Source organism: Vulpes vulpes, chromosome 9 (genome assembly GCF_048418805.1).
Source record: "Vulpes vulpes isolate BD-2025 chromosome 9, VulVul3, whole genome shotgun sequence".
In the NCBI taxonomy this organism is placed as follows: Eukaryota; Metazoa; Chordata; class Mammalia; order Carnivora; family Canidae; genus Vulpes; species Vulpes vulpes.
The window spans coordinates 96,765,474-96,784,956 of NC_132788.1; the positions used below are offsets into that span (position 1 = coordinate 96,765,474).

The 19,483-nt window shown below is 43.0% G+C and overlaps 1 long non-coding RNA gene across 1 annotated transcript; it reads left to right on the forward strand.

Annotated features, from left to right (window-relative positions):
* On the forward strand, positions 1-17,772 carry LOC140593945 (uncharacterized). Its single transcript, XR_011994433.1, has 3 exons — positions 1-398; positions 781-939; positions 6,470-17,772. It is a non-coding gene; the product is annotated as an uncharacterized lncRNA (long non-coding RNA).
* The last annotated feature ends 1,711 nt before the right edge of the window (positions 17,773-19,483 follow it).

Here is a 19,483-nt window from a genome sequence, read left to right on the forward strand (position 1 = left end):
AGGTTGAGGCTACCTGGCTTGGGGGTGGAGCTAGCGGCCCGCGCGGACCTGGCGGTTGGTGTGGCCGCTTGGAATCCGCGCGGAAGTTCGTAAGCCGTTATTTGAAACGTAAACTCACCGGCTGCAATGGAAATACCGGTACCTGGAAACCTGGAGCTTGCCTTTTCAAAGCCACCTTTCCCGCCGTCACTTCTGTCCTTGGGGGCTGCCCAAATCATCCCCATGGGCTGTTGGCGGTGTGGCCGCAGAGCAACTCTTGCACCCCTGGGCTGGCTGAACAGTCCACACTTCATCAGGCCTCTTAGAGGGACTGCACAGTGCGGTGTTGTGCAAAGGAGAAACATGACAGTGGAGAGGCCCCAAGCTGCATGGTACAGATGGGAAACTCAGGCGGGCAGGTCAGTGACCTCCTAATCCCCTTGGGGGATGACACCCAAGCTATGACTCTAACTCCCCGCAGGGGCTGGTTGACAGGGCTCCCTATAGTGGCCCTCTTGGCCTCGCTCACACAGGCCGGTAGGACTACAAATTCCCTTTGGTCCTTACCAAAACGTCAGGGAAGTTTATGGAGGAAGTTTATGGAGGAGGAAGCATAACAATTTCTACCCTACAGTCTGGCTCCTTTGGAACCCCTTTACATATCCCTTTTTAAATATTCCTCCAGAACCACAGAATAATTAAACAATTTGTTGCCTTCGGGGGTGATAGTGATATTTTTCCTAAGTCATTTTGTCCATTTATTTATTTATTTATTTTTGTCCATTTATTTTTTCTGATTAGCTCTCAATTACTAAGTCCCTACACACAGTCTTGAACTCACTTATGCACAGTTCCAATTCTGTGCAGGGAGGATGCAAAAGAGCAAAATATCCATGGTCCTACTTTCTGGAGCAGCAATTCTACAAGAATTGGAAGAAATGAAGTTAAGTAATTTCCAAGGTAGGTAATCAAAAACTTAAAACTAAGACAAAGCTGGAAAGTTATATGCCACTGGTGATTGTTAGATTGATAGTCTATGCCTGAAATGTCAAGACTTTCTTTGAGAAGAAACTCTAAGGAGACCTTAGTTCCCACTATTTATTTTATTTTAATTTTTTAAGATTTCATTTATTTATTCATGAGAGACACACACAGAGAAGCAGAGACACAGGCAGGAGAAGCAGGCTCCATGCATGAAGCCTAATGCGGGACTCCATCCCCATACACCAGGATCATGGCCTGAGCCAGAAGGCAAACGCTCAACCGCTGAGCCACCCAGGCATCCCTATTTATTGATTTTAAATTTATTTTATTAGAGAGGGAGAGCACAAAGGGGGAGAGTCAGAGGGAGAAGCAGACTCCCCGCTAAGTCGGACATGGGACTTGATCCGAGGACCCCAGATCATGACCCAAGCCGAAGGCAGATGCTTAACCAACTGAGCCACCCAGGTGTCCTCCTATTATTTTAAATAGAAAAAAATTGTAAGGTATAACAAGTCCATCAAAAAACCCTAACAATTTTTCAGTGTCTGCTGGCTCAGTCACTATAGCTTGCAATTCTTGAGGGTTGTGAGTTCAAGCCCCATGTTGGGAATAGAATTTACTTGATGTGAAAATGTTGGGGTTCAGAGTGAACGGTCAAGAAAGAATTCTTGAGGCATCTTTGATGCAAAAAGAGTGGCTTTATTAGGATCCCTGGGTGGCTCAGTAGTTAAGCGTCTGCCTTTGGCTCAGGATGTGATCCTGGAGTACTGGGATCGAGTCCCATATCGGGCTCCTTGCATGGAACCTGCTTCTCCCTCTGCCTATATCTCTGCCTCTCTCTCTCTCTCTCTGTCTCTCTGTCTCTCATGAATAAATAAATGAAATCTTTTTTTTAAAAAGGGGGGGTGAGTTTATTAAAGCACAGGGGACAGAGCCCTTGAGCAGAACTGCACTGGGATGGTGAGGAGTGGCCGATTATATACTTGTAAGTTGGGAGGGGGTTATGGGGTAGCTTGAGTCTCTAAGGTATTTGGAAGCCAGGTTTCCAGGACCTTGAGGGGTTAGCTGTTATTAGGAAAAGGGCATTTACTACTGTCTAGTAAAACTTTTGTCATGAGACCCATCAGATGTATATCAGTGGGCCATATGCTTGGAGGATGATTGCTGACATATATCTTGGTGGGGGTGAGGGTAAAGATAAAGGAAGTTTCCAAAGGAATTGTTTTTTAAGATTTTATTTATTCATGAGAGACAGAGAGAGAGAGGCGAGACACAGGCAGAGAGAGAAGCAGGCTCCATGCAGGGAGTCCCACAGAGGACTCAATTCTGGGTCTCCAGGATCAGGCCCCAGGCTGAAGGCAGCGCTAAACCGCTGAGCCACCTGGGCTGTCTCCAAAGGAATTTTTATGTGTTAAGAAGACTTAGAAGATCCTGGAGATTGGGCTAATGTTAAGCTAAGATTATGTTTTGCTTCTAGCCAAGTATTGAACTGAGTTCTTAGAGGAAGGTCACTCTGCCTATCTCAAAGGCTTGTCAATGGGCTGCAAGTTGTAAGGAGATTTAATTTTTTTCTAGATTTCTTTTGCCTTTGTTCTCCACATCATACTTTAAAAATTAAATAAAAAATAATGCGGCCGTTAGCATATAATTGCTTTCTGTGCAGCGGCAGTGGCCTCTTGTAGACCAGCAGCATCAGATATTATACATCTTGCCAACACTCCAAAGATTTGCAGAGTGACTAGTGTGATTGATGGTCTGCTGATTGTATTTGAAAGCAACAAGAAACTTTTCCTCGTTTCTTTAAAATAAATTATCTATTTATTCATGAGAGACACAGAGAGAGGCAGAGACATAGGCAGAGGGAGAAGCAGGCTCCCCATAGGGAGCCCGATGCAGGGACTCTGTCCCAATACCCCGGGATCATGTCCTGAGCTGAAGGCAGACGTTCAACCACTGAGCCACCCAGGCATCCCTTTTCCTCATTTAAAATGTATTTTTTGAAGACTCAATCTCTCTCTCTCTCTCTCTCTCTCTCTCTCTCTCTCTCTATATATATATATATATATATATATATATATAATATATATAATAATAATATATATATATATATATAATCAGCTAAAAATGTTGAGAGAGAAATAACTGCTATGCAATTTGGGTTTTTTTTTTAAGATTTATTTGAGAGAACACAAGCAGGGAGGAGGGGCAGAGGGAGAGGGAGAAGCAGACTCCTTGCTGAGCAGGGAGCCCGATCCCAGGACCCTTGGATCATGACCTGAGCCGAAGGCAGATGCTCAACCGACTGAGCCACCCAGGTGCTCCAATCTGGGTATTAAAAATTAAATCCTGGCAGCCCCTGTGGCCCAGCGGTTTAGCGCTGCCTTCAGTCCAGGGCCTGATCCTGGAGACCCAGGATCGAGTCCCACGTCAGGCTCCCTGCATGGAGCCTGCTTCTCCTTCTGCCTGTGTCTCTGCCTCCCTCTCTCCCTCTCTGCATGGAAGGAAAAATCTTCAGAGAGAATGAAAGGCCCCAATGATTTAAAACACACAAATATACAAAACAATGAAAATATAACTGACCTTTATGTATCTACCCAAAAGAATATATTAACAAATAACAAAGTGAATTTTTTTTAGAAACCAAGACAACTTACAAAGAAATGGAAATACCTTCGGATTATACTTTGGAAACAGAAGTATATATTTAGTAAATATAAAAAGGACAAAAATTTAATACATTACATTTTTGGGCCATAATGCAATAAAATTAGAAATATCAGGAATACAGGGGCTTGCAAAGCTATCATACCCAGGTATATGCAGTGATGATCAGAGAGCTCTCTGACCCAGCAGCTCCTGTCGTGACTGGGTTATGTTCATCGTCCTGGCTCTGCCCTGGAGTCCTTTTTTTTTTTTTTTTTTGAAGATTTTATTTTTTTATTCATGAGAGACACAGAGAGGCAGAGACACAGGCAGGGGGAGTAACAGGCTCCATGCAGGGAGCTCGATGTGGAACTCGATCCCAGGTCTCCAGGATTATGCCTTGGGCCAAAGGCAGGTGCTAAACCCCTGAGCTACCCAGGGATCCTCAGTCTTGGAGTCCTTTAACATCATCTCATTACAAGTGGGAGCAACAGGGATCCCTGGGTGGCGCAGCGGTTTGGCGCCTGCCTTTGGCCCAGGGCGCGATCCTGGAGACCCGGGATCGAATCCCACATCAGGCTCCCGGTGCATGGAGCCTGCTTCTCCCTCTGCCTGTGTCTCTGCCTCTCTCTCTTTCTCTCTGTATGACTATCATAAATAAATAAAATTTAAAAAAAATAATTAAAAAAAAAAAAAACAAGTGGGAGCAACAGTGAAGGCAGTTCTAGGAACTGTAACTCTTATGGGTGCCTGACAAGCAGGACTCCCCCCTGCTGAGCCTGACCTTGACTTCCAGATCCTTTCCAGCCAGGGCTCCAGGCAACCACCACCAACGGATCTGTGTTGTATACAAGCTGAGGCCCTCCCAACAGCAGACAGCTTGGAAACTGACACAGCAGCTGCAGTGGGGGAAAACATGGCAGTCCTCAGAAGAATATGTGACCCATCTCACACGAGGACTCAGCGTCCCAGCAGTTCTGGTGGGCCTCAGCTCCAAATCTGTCTTGTCCGCAAAACATTCCTGACCCTCGCATCAGTTATACCTAGTTGTCTGTCTCTGTCTTCCAAAATTTCCCTGCAATTCTTTCCATGTAACTCCCTTCCAGCAAAGAGGAAAAGCACTATTTGTGGAGCACTGGTATGTCCCAGGCACTCTGATAATCACAAAGGCCCATGCCAGAGGGTTGTACCTTGACCTAGAGGATGTGCCAAAAAAAGAATTGCCATCAAATTTTCAATCAAGGACCCTTCCAAAGCTCTTCAGTGCCCTCACCACTGTGACTCTGGAAGCAGAGTGACTCTGGAAAAGGCTCAAATCTGACCATAAATGAGAAGTCTGTTCCCTGTGCCTGAGAGGATAGAGGCCCAGAGCACACTGTGGCAGATCCCCCAGGGCAGAGATGTGACCCAGCAGTTCTGGGGTGAGTGAGCAGTTCAGGCAAGTTCTAATTAATTTGTACATGAATAAAGAGGATTGGGATAGGAAAAGGGGCTCTTGACTCTAGTAAGTGAATTTTAAATACACAAGAGTTTGGGGTGCCTGGATGGCTCAGTTGATTAAGCATCTGCCTTCAGGTCAGGTTATGATCCCAAGGTGTTGGGATCCAGCCTGGCATTGGGCCCCCTGCTCAAAGGAGAACCTGATTCTCCTTCTCCTTCTCCTGTTCCCTTTGCCCCTCCCCTCAACTGGCTCGCACATGCATTCTCTCTCTCTCTCTCTCTCTCTCTCTCTCGCTCTCGCTCTCTCGCTCTCTCGCTCTCTCGCTCTCTCTCTCTCAAGTAAATAAAATCTTTAAAAATAAATACATGAGAGTTCATCTGAAAGCCATCACTCTTCATCTGCTCTCTAGCTCCTCAGATTTCAACATGAGGTAGAAGAGAGTTAAGACCACCCTGCTGGGCACCACCCTAGATCTGTTTAGATTTGGATCAGGCTCTAACATGGGGCGGGGCGGGGGGGCACTTCATTGCTAAAGGACCTATAAGGCACTATCCCTCAAGATCTAGAAACCTTAGTGTTTCCAGCACTCTAAGCAGCTTCATCTTTCTTCCTTACATTTTTGAGGTAGAGTGTATACTCAGAACTGTGTCCTACTTATGCAAAGAAGGATTTAGGGGACTGCAGACAGATTAATTCACCCAGAGCTCTGAAGATTACTACCCAAGTGGTTGGTTGTCTCCTCTCTTATGTTACTGAATCATCCATTAATTCAGAGACACAGTGTAACAACCTTGAAAGGGTGTCAAAACCAGGACTACAGAGGCCCCAGGCTGGAGCCACGGGAGGCCACAGAGCTGGGGCTCAAAGCACAAGCTCCTGACACAAGCTTTGCCACTCACCTGCTCCGTGATTGTACAAAGTGCTTAACTCCACTCAACATTCATTTACTAGTCTGTTAAATAGGCACTTGTACCTAAAAGGAATTGAAATGGTCTAGAGCATCTGTGGCCACTAGTAAATGCTACTGTTATTTGTTGATGTTAATATCACTATTATCAAACCTGCTCATGGGAATGACAACCCTGTGTTCTGTAAGACAAACATCAATGAGAACCAGTCAAATCAATAATCACCTCCCACAATCCAGCTTTAAAAGTGACTCAGCGGAGACACCTGGGTGGCTCAGTGGTTGAGCATCTACCTTCATCTCACAGCGTGATCACGGAGTCCTGGGATTGAATCCTGCATAGGGCTTCCTGAGGAGCCTGCTTCTCCCTCTGCTTATATCTCTGCCTCTTCTCTCTCTCTCTTTCTCATAAATAAATGAATAAATACGATCTTTGAAGAAAATTAAAAGTGACTCAGAAATTAGATGTTAAATGGTTCCTCATTAAATGTGTTTTTTTGTGTTTATTTCTGCAGCAGTATCTCCCCTCCCTGATAAACATGGAGGAAGAGAGAGAAGAGCAGGAGAGAAGTGCCCCAGGACAACAGTCCAGCCTCTGAAGATTCATCCAGGTTGGGACAAAGGGCCAGCCTCTCCTTTTATCTCCCTGGTGGCTCCCAGCCATCCTTTAAGCTGTAGATTCAATGCTACATTTGGATTCAATGCTTTTGAAAGCTGTAGAAGTGCAGGTACTCCCTTGATTTGAATCCCATGCAGAGCACCTTGGCAGTCTGCACTTGCTATCCTCCCCTGCACGCAGTCCTCATTCTAGGTGTCCCTGCACGTGTGCTGTAAGCTCCTTGCACCACAACCACCCCTGCAGCTGTCGCCTCAGCCCTGTCCTGGCTCCCACACCTGTCACTGGGCTCTGTGGAACTCGGGATCTTCTTGCTCTTTTAGTATATGCGAGCACATTGCTCCCTCTTTTAAAAGCAGTTTTTGGTTTTATCCCTGCCTTGGCTATCAACCATGTGAGCTTTCATTGGCTGCACTGTGGGTTTTTTTTTTTTAAGATTTTATTTATTAATGAGAGATAAACAGAGAGGCAGAGACATGGGCAGTGGGAGAAGCAGGCTCTGTGCAGGGAGTCCAACACGGGACTCGATCCCAGGTCTCCAGGATCACACCCTGGGCTGAAGGCGGCACTAAACTGCTGAGCCACCCAGACTGCCCTCACTGTGTTTTAAGGGCCGCACAAGTTCTTTCTAGGCAGCCTGAAACATGGGTGTCTGTCTGAGTAGGAAGTTGAAGAAGCTCCCAACAGCCCCCATGTCAGCCCTGGCTCTTGCCAAAAGGAAAGGCTGGGCTCCCATCACCAGGTCATCCAGCACAGAGGGAGTTTCCAATGTAGGATAAACCCAGGGTAGGGGGCAGCTGGTTCCATGAGGGCACAGCACATGAGGGCCTGTGCTGGGGAATGGGCTGGTTCTTGTCTCCAGGCCTGGTGGGAGACTGGCAGGCCCTTTGGCTGGGCTGCTGGCCTTCGACTGATTCCCAGTCCTCCCCAAGCTGCTGACTGAGTTATGAGACACAATAAGGGGTGGGGAGGAATGACAGGCTCAACAAAACTGCATTTCTTTGCATTGGCAGAGACCCTAGGCTGAAGCATATAGGATGGGGAAGGACAACAGCTGTTGGTAGGATCAGCTGAAGGCAGGAGTGTCACAGCAGTGGTTTACCCCTTCTCCTTGGGGCTCTTGCAGCCTAGGATCAGGTAGTTGGCCATCACTTCATCATAATTCCAGCTCATCAACAGGTTCTGGATCTTGTCCCGCCCGTGGCCCATAGGTAATGTCACCTCAGTTCTGCCGGGGGTCCTTGTAGTCAGGAAGTGGCTCAATGTAAGGCTTTAGTTCCTCTTCATGGACCATGTTCATCCGTGGGTCCTTCATGGTTCCTTCAAAGCGCTTCTCTCCCTGGGATTGAGGGTCAGGAATTTCTCTAGTAGGTTTTCACACTCCACAGACATATAAAGGGGAATGTGGTATATTCTGCTCAGTACCCACTGCCACATCTCCCTGAAGTCCTATAAAGGCCAGGGACCTGCTGCTTACTGGACAGTCATTGTATAGAGGATGGTTCCAGGCTCCACACATCTACTGCGAGACTGTTGTACGTAGGCATGAGGGGGGGCTACCACAGAAGGTGTTCAGCTTATGGCCGACAGTGAACTCATTGCTAAAGGCAAAGTCTGCAACCTTGATGTTCAGGTCAGCCTCCAAAAGCAGGTTCTCTGGCTTTAGGTCCCTGTGGACGATACCCTCTGGTGATGGTACTACACAGTGGACACCATCTGACAGAATCTGCCTGGGGGCTCCTCCTTTCACACACGTGTGGTCCAGTGAGTAAGCAAGTGCCTATAGCATACTCTGTGACCAGGTGGAGCATTTCCATGGTGTCCATCACCTCATGTAGTTTCATGACTCGAGGGTGGTGATTCAGGGCCTTCACGCTCTGGACTTCAAGGAATAGTCTATGGAGGCTAGAGGAGTTCTGCTGACTCTTGTTAATGACCTTCATGGACGCCTCTGACCCGCTCAGGCTGTGCCAGACCAACCTCACCTTGGCAAAGGTGCCTCTGGCTGGTAGTCTCAAGGGGCTGGTAGTTGTCAACGTGAGTCTCCTGGTTGCCGGGATGGCTGCCAGGTCCTGCAGCTCAGTGATTTACTGCTAGCAATACTAACTACAATTGCCCCCTAACAGTACTAACAAACTACATAAAGATGAGAGGAAATAAACAAATAAGAGAACAAAGAGGGAAAAAGCTAATTGTGGTCAAAAGTCCCTCAGCTCACCAAACACCAGGTCTCTGGCATAAAAGAACCAAAAAGATGTAGGGCTTATGCAGAGAGGTGCTTAGGATTCTCTCCTGATGGCTCTTGAAGTCACTATAAGAAATAGGCCTGTTAACATTAAGGATAATTCACAATGGTTTTCTCACTTGGGTCTCAGGAACCCTTTACTCTCTCGCTCTCTCTCTCTTTTTTTTTTTTTTTTTTTTAAAGATTATTTACTCATGAGAGAGACAGAGAAAGAGAGAGGCAGAGACACAAGGCAGAGGGAGAAACAGGCTCCATGCAGGGAGCCCGACATGGGACTCAATCCCAGGTCTCCAGGATCACGCCCTGGACTGAAGGCGGTGCTAAACCGCTCAGCCACCAGGGCTTCCCAGGAACCCTTTACTCTTAATAAAGGGGGCGGGGACACCCCCAAAGGCCTTTATGTTTATGTGGCTTATAGTGGTTACTAAAAGTTAAAACCTGAAGGATGCTTTGGTGACCTTTTCATGTCTAGTTTGGAAATCTGTAATAATTTTTGGTATTTAAAGAAAGCCAGGATGTCGAGCCTTAAAATAATTCAATTCCTTTTTCTTGAAACTGTGGATGATCAGTGTCAAAATGATATCACAATTTAACTGTCTTTACAATAGCTATCAGTAATGACTCTCCTTGATTAACTTTAGTCATTCTCTAGGCCTAGACCCTGCAGTCTGTTCTTGTCTGTCTGTACCACGCAGTTGTAGCAAGAATCTTGCCAAGTCAGTTTAGAGAGAACTCTTCACCCTTAATATCTGATAATATTCTTCATCTCTCCTGCTTTGGTATCTGTGAGAAAATAGAATATATGTATCGGTTGCTGCCCCCAGTTTCTGACATAGGCTCCTGAAACCCTTGTAATTTCTGAAGGGTTCAGAGCACTAGGAGCAACTCTTGTTCTAATATTTGGTCTTTAACCTGAGCTCCTGACACAGGGCCCCTAAATCCCCTGGAATTTCCTGGGTGGTAGGAATGTCTTGTTCTAATCAGGGAACTGTGGATGACTCCTGGATGGAGACTGTCATCGGAAAGACCAAGCCATGATTAGAGCTTGGAATATTCAGCTACACACACACACACACACACACACACACACACACACACCCCCCAATCCTCCAGAGAGGGGAAAGGGGCTGGAAGTGGTGTTAATGATCTGTCATGCCTACATGAGGAAGCCTCTATAAAAATCCCAATAGTATGGGGTTTTAGAGAGTTTCCACATGGATGAACACATCCACCCTGGGAGGGTGATGCACCCCAACTCCATGGGGACAAACTCCTGTGCTCAGTACCCTCCCAGACCTCACCCAGTGTATCTCTTCATCTAACTATTCACGTATTCTTTATCACATCCTTTAATGAAGTGGTAGAAATGCAAGTGTTTCCTGAGCTCTGTGAGCCACTCTAGCAAATAAATTGAACCTAAGGAGGGGGTTGTTGGAACTTCCACTCTAGAGCTGATCAGTCTTTTTTTTTTTTTTTTTTTTTAATTTTTATTTATTTATGATAGTCACACACACAGAGAGAGAGAGAGAGAGGCAGAGACACAGGCAGAGGGAGAAGCAGGCTCCATGCACCGGGAGCCCGATGTGGGATTCGATCCCGGGTCTCCAGGATCGCGCCCTGGGCCAAAGACAAGCGCCAAACCGCTGCGCCACCCAGGGATCCCTGATCAGTCTGATCAGGTGGGAACCTGGACCTAGATTGCCGTCTGAAAAGGGAGGAGGGGAGGGTGCTGCTTTGTGGCACTGAGCCCTTGACCTGTGGAACCTGATGCTAGCTCTAGACAGATAATGTTAGAATTGAATTGAATTGTAGTATCATATCCATCTGGTGTCATAGAGAATTGCTTCATGTAGGGAAAAAACCCACACATTGGGTGACCGGAAGTGAAGTGTTTTGTGTGAGTAGTAAGGGAGACAGACTCACAGGAGAAAAACTCCTGAGTGGAAAGACTGGGTTTTCCCTTGCACAGCATCTGACTACCCTGGCCTGCTTTCTGCCAAGAATCCTGTCAGGTCTGTTTAACTAGAATCTTTCTATTTCTGAGGTTTTCTCAGTAATTTTCCATCCCTTGACCATGACCCTGCTCTTTGGCTATAAATCCCCATTTTGTACTGTCCTGGGGATGGGGTCCTGTTCTCTATGGAGGCTTCTTTCTTCCCTACTGCAATGGTTTCTGAATAAAACCTATTCTAACTACTTTAACTACTAATGTCCAGATCCGGTTCTTTTTTTTTTTTTCCTTCCAAATTGGTTTTTCTTTAACACTGTAGGGAAATATTGTGTGGCATTAGACACAATAAGGTACATTATAAACCTCTATAAAGCTGAGGGGGATATTGCTTTCATCATATTTTTACTTCTTATTTACAAATTTTGCCCAGAGTCTTTGGAGTAGATTTCTCCCTTCTATGAGCCAGAGAACTTGCTATGTCCATTGCAGTATCTTAAATGTGGAGGTTGCAGCTGTGGGTCACGAAAGCAAGTCTTCTTTCTTTTTTTAAGCCAACAGAGCCATCGTGCTCCATGTCGATATCATTCAGCATGGGCCTGGGGATCCAGGTATATGCTTGGCACCAAAATGTGAATTGAGAAGTCCATTTCTTCCTTATCTAATGCTCTTCCTTTCTTCATGTGTATCTTTCTTACCTATATCAATTTCCTTTCTCTCTGAAAAACTTTTAACATTTCTTGACAGGCAGATCTACTGGTGACATCACCCCTCAGTTTTTGTTAGTCCAGGTCTTTCTTTCTTTCTTTCTTTCTTTCTTTCTTTCTTTCTTTCTTTCTTTCTTTCAGTATATTCTGCTGGAGACAACTCTAGTTGGTAGGTTTTTGCAGAGAAGTCTCATGAAAATCTTACCTTCGTTTTAGATAAATAAGGTGTATTCCCCCACCTGGCTTCTTTCAATTCAAGATTTTCTGTGTCTTTGATTTTTCTGCAGTTTGGATATGATATGCCTAAGCATAGATTTTTCTGGCATTTGTCTGCTTACTATTCTTTGAACTTCCTGGTTGTGGTTTGGTGTCATTTAATTTTGGAAAATTCTCAGCCATTATTACTCCATATATTCCTTCTTTCTTGTCCTTTTGTATCACCATTACAAGTATGATTACAGTTTTACAATGTTCTACAGTTCTTAGATACTCTGTTTCATTCTTTTTTCTCTTTGCTTTTCAGTTTGGGGGATTTCTAGTGACATATCTTCAGGCTCACAGATTCTTTTCTCAACTGTGTCCAATCTACTGATGAGCCCATCAAAGGCATTATTTATTTCTTTAATGTTTTTTATTTCTAGCCACTTTCCATCTCTCTGTTACATTATCCATCTGTTCTTGCGGGTGGGTAATGTACGAGTTGTCCACTTTTTCCATTAGAGCCCTTGGCATGGTGATCATAGTTATTTTAAGTTCCTGATCTGATAATTCTAAAATTTCTGCCATATTGAGCTTGGCTCTGATGCTTGCTCTGTGTCTTCAAGCTGTGGGTTTTTGCCTTTTAGTATGCCTTGTTTTTTTGTTTGTTTGTTTGTTTTTGTTTTTGTTTAAAGCTGAACATGATGTACCGGGTAAAAGGAACTGAGGTAAATATGCCTTTAGTGTGAGGTTCTATGTTTATCTGTGTAGAAGTAAAGTTATATTTACCATCTGCTGAAGCTAAGGTGTTAGAGGCTAAAATTTCCTCTGGTGTCCTTGTATTTTTTCCCCCACACTGTTGTCTTTGGGTTTTCCCAGAGACTTCTGAAAAAAAGTCTAAGGCTTGCAGTTCTTGCCATTGTAATCCCTGGTTATTGTTCAGGAGCCATACATAACAACGTGGTGGTGAGGTATGGAGGAAGGCGAAGTGTCCTCTCCATCCTAGGATTCAGTCAGTCAGCTTTTAGTAAGCCAGTGCCTCAGGCTGCGACCTTCACAACTGCTTCTTAGCCACTCCCCCACTCTCTGCTTAGGTGAGACTGGAAGGCTACTGGGAACTGGAGTTGGTTATTTCCCATCGCCTGTGTCTGTGAGGCTCTGGTAAAACCCAGAATGGCTAGGCTTTAATAAAATTGTTTCCTTGAGGGCAGGGTTTTGTTAAGGGGAACAGAGTACTCTGGGCATATTTAAAAATGGTTTACTTTTTCCTTTCCCCTGAGGGAAACAGGCAGTTTTTCTCTGATCTTCAGGGAGCACCTGATAGGGCTCCTGGGAGTAAGCTCATGAAAATGTGGGGCCTCCCCCTTTAATTTTTAACTCTCAAGGTTGTACACACCAAGCCCCTGGGATGCTGATTTGTCAATGACAGTGTCAGTTTCTTGCCCTCCCCCTAGCACCCCCTTCACTGTCTCTAGCAGCTGCTTCTGATCCTGGTAAGCTGATTATATTCACCTCTCTCAAATTTGGGTTGTAGTAATTTGCCTTGCGATCTCAGTTTTCTTATGTATCTAAAAGAAAGTTGTTGATTTTCAGTTTTAGCTTCTGTCTTATTGTGAAGACAGGAGTGACAGCTTCCGAGCTGAAACCAGATGTCTCATGGAGATATTTTTCTAGTGTGTTTTTTTTCCTATGCCAGATAACGATACACATATTTCTATACATGTCTCTTGACACACATACGTGTGCATTTCTGTTACTTCAGGAGTAAAATACCTGGCCCTAAGCTATGCTCATTTTTAGATCTAGTGTACAATGTCAAACACACTGTACTCCCTCCTGTAGCAAGTGAGAGTTCTCATTGCACCACATCCTCACAAACACTTGGTATTGGCAGTCTTTTTACTCCTCAAGTATTCGGGAGGATGTTAGTATCTCACTATGATTTTAATTCAAATGTACGTGATTATTAAGGAAGTTGAGCTCTATTTATATTTTTAAAAGATTTTATTTATTATTCATGAGAGACACACAGACACAGGCAGAGGGAGAAGCAGGCTCCATGCAGGGAGCCTGACGTGGGACTTGATCCTGGGTCTCCAGGATCATACCCCAGGTGAAAGCAGCGCCAAACCGCTGAGCCACCTGGGCTGCCCTGAGCTCATTTTAATATCTTTTTTTATCAATTACATTTTCAGGTCTTCTACCCATTTTTCTATTAGATCGTCTTTTTCTTACTGACTTGCAGGAGTTATTTACATATTCTGAATGTGAGCCCTTTATCAGGTATATATATCGTATATATCTGTTCTCAACTTTTTACTCTTAATGGTGTCTTTTGATAGACACATACCCTTAATTTAAATGTTATCTAATTTATCAAGCTCTTCCTTTATAGCTGTTGCTTTTTGTGATTTAAGAAATCTTTCCCTAACTAAGGGCACCTGGCTGGCTCTGTTGGAAGACCATGCAGTTCTTGATCTCAAGGTCATGAGTTCAAACCCCACATTGGGTGTAGAGATTTTTTTATTATTTTTTAAGATTTTATTTATTTATTCATGAGAATATACAGGAAAGAGAGAGAGAGGCAGAGATACAGGAAGAGGGAGAAGCAGGCTCCATGTAGGGAGCCTGACATGGGACTCGATCCTGGGTCTCCCAGATCAGGCCCTGGGCTGAAGGTGGTGCTAAACCCTGAGCCACCGGGCTGCCCATCTTTTAAAAATAAAACTAAAAAAATACCTAAGTTTAAAAAAAAAAAAAAGAAATCTTTCCCTAACTGCAGATCATAAAAATAATTTATTAAGGTTTACTTTTTACCATTCATATTTAAATGTACATTTCTATTGCAATTTATTTTTGTGAATGGTGAATAGTTTTAAGATTTAAAACTATTTTGTGAATAGTTTCAAGATTTAACTTTTGGGGCACCTAAGTGGCTCAGTCAGTTAAATGTCTGATTCTTGATTTCAGTTCAGGTCATGATCTCATGATCATGAGATCAAGCCCATGTCAGGCTCTGCTCTAGGCATGGAGCCTGCTTAGAATTATCTCTCCCTCTGCTCCCCCTGGCCCCACTTACATTCTCTCTCTTGAAAAAGTGCCTTTTTATATGACTATCCAATTAACCTAGCAGCATTAATTTTTAATGCATTTTTATCAGTGATCTGAAATACTTTTGTCATAGCTCACATATCCCCATATGTGTTGGTTTGTTTTGGGGCTGTGATCTTTTCCATTGTTCTAATTTCTAGTCTTGTTTCAGTATCACTGCCTTAATTTTTATAGCTTTTATTAAATTTTTAATTTATAGAGTTGTCTCTCTTACTTATTTCTTCTTTAACAATGTCTTGGCTTTTCTTGGCCCTTTATATCTCATATACATTTTATTTTTTTATTTTTATTTTATTTTTAAAGATTTTATTTATTCATGAGAGACGGGGGGGGGGGGGGAGCAGAGGCAGAGATATAGGCAGAGGGAGAAGTAGGCTCCAGCAGGGAGCCCGATGTGGGACTCTATCCCAGTACTCCAGGATCACATCCTGAGCTGAAGGCAGATGCTTAACCACTGAGCCACCCAGGTGTCCCTCTTTCTCTGATTTTTATTATGGTGAGGTTTTGTATATGATTATGGTAGTATTGCTAACAAATTAAGAACAGTATTTCACGTAATTTTTTAAATGTTTAACATCTCTTGCAAGAAGCCACCCACCTGGATGGCTCAGTGGTTGGCTGAGTGCCTGCCTTCGGCCCAGGGCGTGATCCTGGAGTCCCGGAATCGAGTCCCACATCACACTTCCTGCATGGAGCCTGCTTCTCCCTCTGCCTGCGTCTCTGCCTCTTTCTCTCTCGGTGTCTCTAATGAGTAAATAAATAAAATCTTTTAAAAAATAATAGTAAAGCACATTTGTTAGTATAACCAGTCAAGATTTATTGGTCAGTTTGGCATTTGATGGAAATCTCCATGTCCACAGAGGGACTATTTATGCAGATATAAACTATGGCAAATTTTTAAAAACTCCCAGGGATCTATAGATACCTTCTCATTGATCCTAGATTTATCAAAAATATTTTTAAAAGCTTTATTTTTGGGGATATTCTACAAAAAAAAAAAAAGAGAGAGAGAGAGAGAGATAAGCTTACTCTGCAGTTCCCCTTGCTTATTTTTGCTTTTCTTGCCTGTGCTTTTCATGTCGGATCCAAAAAGTATATTGCCAAGACCAATGTCAGGAACTTTCTCCCTATGCCATCTTCTAGGAATTTTATATAGTTTCATATCTTACACAAGTCTTTAATCTATCTCAAGATAATTTTTGTATGGTGTAAGATAAGGATATCTAGTTTTTAACAGTCTACTAAAGACTATCCTTTATTGTATATTCTTGGTGCCCTTGTCAAAAGTTAGTTGACCATATATGCATGGGTTATTTCTTGGATTTCCATTAGGTTCTATTCTGCATCCTCTACATGACACTTATTTTTATAACCAAGTCATGTTATTTCTATGCTCAAAATCACAATAAGGAAATCCAGATATATAAATATCTTTTTTTAAAGATTTTATTTATTTATTCATGAAATAAACACATATGGGGATATGTGAGCTATGACAAAAGTATTTCAGATCACAGAGAGAGAGAGAGAGAGAGAGAGAGAGGGAGGCAGAGACACAGGCAGAAGGAGAAGCAGGCTCCATGCAGGGAGCCTCATGTGGGACTCGATCCCAAGTCTCCAGATTCACACCCTGGGCAGAAGGCAGGCGCTAAACCACTGAGCCACCCAGGGATCCCCAGATATATAAATTTCTTGATGTCTCCTTATCAGCAGTCTCAGATTTACCAGAAACCAGAAACCTCAGAAATCCCCAGATATATAAATTTCTTGATGTCTCCTTATCAGCAGTCTCAGATTCACCAGAAAGCCTGATTTCACTTGGTTGATGTAAAATAACTACTGGGTGATAGTTTTAAGTTGTCCAGTGTTTTATGTATCAGTAAACTATAGAGTCACCTACCAGACTTGAATAACAATTGGCATTATTATGTTTAAGTAAGAAGATAGATGACCACAATAAAAGTGAATGTACCTTTAGGAAAATCTGTTCCTATCTTACAAATTTACTAGTATGACTAATTTCATTTCATTTCATTATAAGTATATTATTCTGAGACTAAATACTACAACCATTCTAACCAAACAGGTGTGAAGCAGCCCAGACACTCACTTTATCAATCAGTGTCCAAGGTTGAACTATCCATGAAGCATCTGAACAGAAGGGTTACTTCTAGGCACATCCGAGTGCTGGTTCATTCCTAAAGGGACAGGGGGTCAGAATCATCTTTCTCACAACAAATTGCCCTGTGGCCCAATATGCTAGGGTGCTCACTTTCACTATTGGGGATTACAGTACTCTCTAAAGTGAGAGTTAAGGTGGGAGTGAACAGCTGTCAGAAAGTCTTACCAGGGCTATCTGTGAATGACTTTACTTTTAGGCCCCACATAGTGTGATTAGAGCCCTTGCTGTTCTTTTCTTTCCTTTCCCTTCCTCTGTCTCCTTAACTAACCTGGAAGAATTTAATTAACACATTAAGACTTCTTATACTCTAATACTCTAGAATTATACTGAACACAGTAAACACTCATTAATTCACACTGCTTGTCCCACATTTCTAATTATTCCACTTGGACTAAATTGAAGTTTATTTTGCTCAGGAAAATTTTGTAATGGATAGCTCAAAGTGAAAGGAGGGGGGCAGGGGCACCAAGCTGGCTCAGTCAGTGGAGTATGTAACTCTTGATCTCAGGGATGTAGGTTTGAGCCCCATATGGTGTGTAGAGATTACTTAAAAAAAAATAAGTAAAATCTTTTTTAAAAAGAGAAAGCAAAGGAATGATTGAAATATTGATGTGAACAAGCTGTTAATTTAATGTTTGTTTAAAAGTATTTATTTAAAAATCACCCAAGGAACTTCTGTTACATTGAATGAATAAATATTGTTAATCTTTATGTTTTTTTTTCAACAAACATTAACTGATCACAGAAGCATGGAATCAAATATGACGTGGTACTGTGTATTAACTTAAAAAATAAAGTATAACCTAAGAAATGCTTGGAGTGTTGTTTTGCCACCCACTAAAGTATATGTACATATACACAGGCCAATATCCCTGATGAATATAGATGTGAAAATCTTTTTTTTTAAGATTTTATTTATTTATTTATTTATTTTTAAATTTTTATTTTATTATTTATGATAGTCACAGAGAGAGAGAGAGAGAGGCAGAGACACAGGCAGAGGGAGAAGCAGGCTCCATGCACCGGGAGCCTGACGTGGGATTCGATCCCGGGTTTCCAGGATCGCGCCCTGGGCCAAAGGCAGGCGCCAAACCGCTGTGCCACCCAGGGATCCCAAGATTTTATTTATTTATTCATAGAGACACACACAGAGAGAGGCAGAGACACAGGCAGAGGGAGAAGCAGGCTCCATGCAGAGAGCCTGACGTGGGACTCAATCCATGGTCTCCAGGATCACGCCCTGGGCTGCAGGAGGCACCAAACTGCTGCACCACCGGGGTTGCCCTAGATGTGAAAATCTTAACCAAGTATTAGCAAACCAAATTGAACAGCACATTAAAAGGATCATACACCATAATCAAATGAGATTTTTTTTCCTGGAATGCAAGGATAGTTCAATACACACAAATCAATAAATATGATACACCACATTAATAGGAGGAAAGACAAAAATCGTGTGATTATCTCAACAGATGCAGAAAAGCATTTGACAAAATTCAACATTTTTGCATGATAGAAAACATGGAAACAACCTAAGTGTCCATCAATGAATGGATAATGTGATATATACAACTAAAACTAATATATATATAAATTGCATTGAAATTGCAATATATATGGGACGCCTGGGTGGCTCAGTGGTTGAGCATCTGCCTTTGGTTCAGGGTGTGATCCCAGGTCTGGGGATCAAGTCCTCCATCAGGCTCCCTGCGAAGAGCCTGCTCCTCCCTCTGCCTATGTCTCTGCCTCTCTCTCTGTCTCCCATGAATAAATGAATGAAATCCTTTTTAAAAATTGCTAGTATGTATGTACATATATACATAAATATACATATATATACACATACACACACACATATATATACTAGTCATGAGAAGGAAATCCTCCCTTTTGTGGCAACATGGATGGACCTTTGAACCTTGAGGGCATTATACTAAGTGAAATAAGTCAGATAAAGACAAATACTGTATGATCTCACTTATGTGTGGAATCTAAAAACATGAACTGGAGAGACTAGAATAGTGATTGCTAGGGGCTGAGTGGTAGAAGAAATGGAGAGATGTTGATCAGAGTACAAACTTTCAGTTACAAGATGAAGTTCTGGGTATCTAATGTATAGCGTAGTGACTATAATTAACAATATTGTATACTTGAAAAATAGTATTGTATATTTGAAAGTTACTATGAGAGTAGACATTTAATGTTCTCACCATAAATACAACAAAACATGGTGAGGTAAAGGACTGTTAACTAACTATATTGTAGGGCAGCCCAGGTGGCTCAGTGGTTTAGCACTGCCTTCAGCCCAGGGCTGAAGGCCCTGGATCCTAGAGACCTGGGATCGAGTCCCACATCAGGCTCCCTGCGTGGAGCCTGCTTCTCCCTCTGCCTGTGTCTCTGCCTCTCTCTCTCTCTCTCTCTCTCTGTGTCTCTCATGAATAAATACAAAATCTTAAAAAAATATATAGTGGTAAACAAGTTGCAATATATACATATATCAAATATTCACATTGTACATCTTA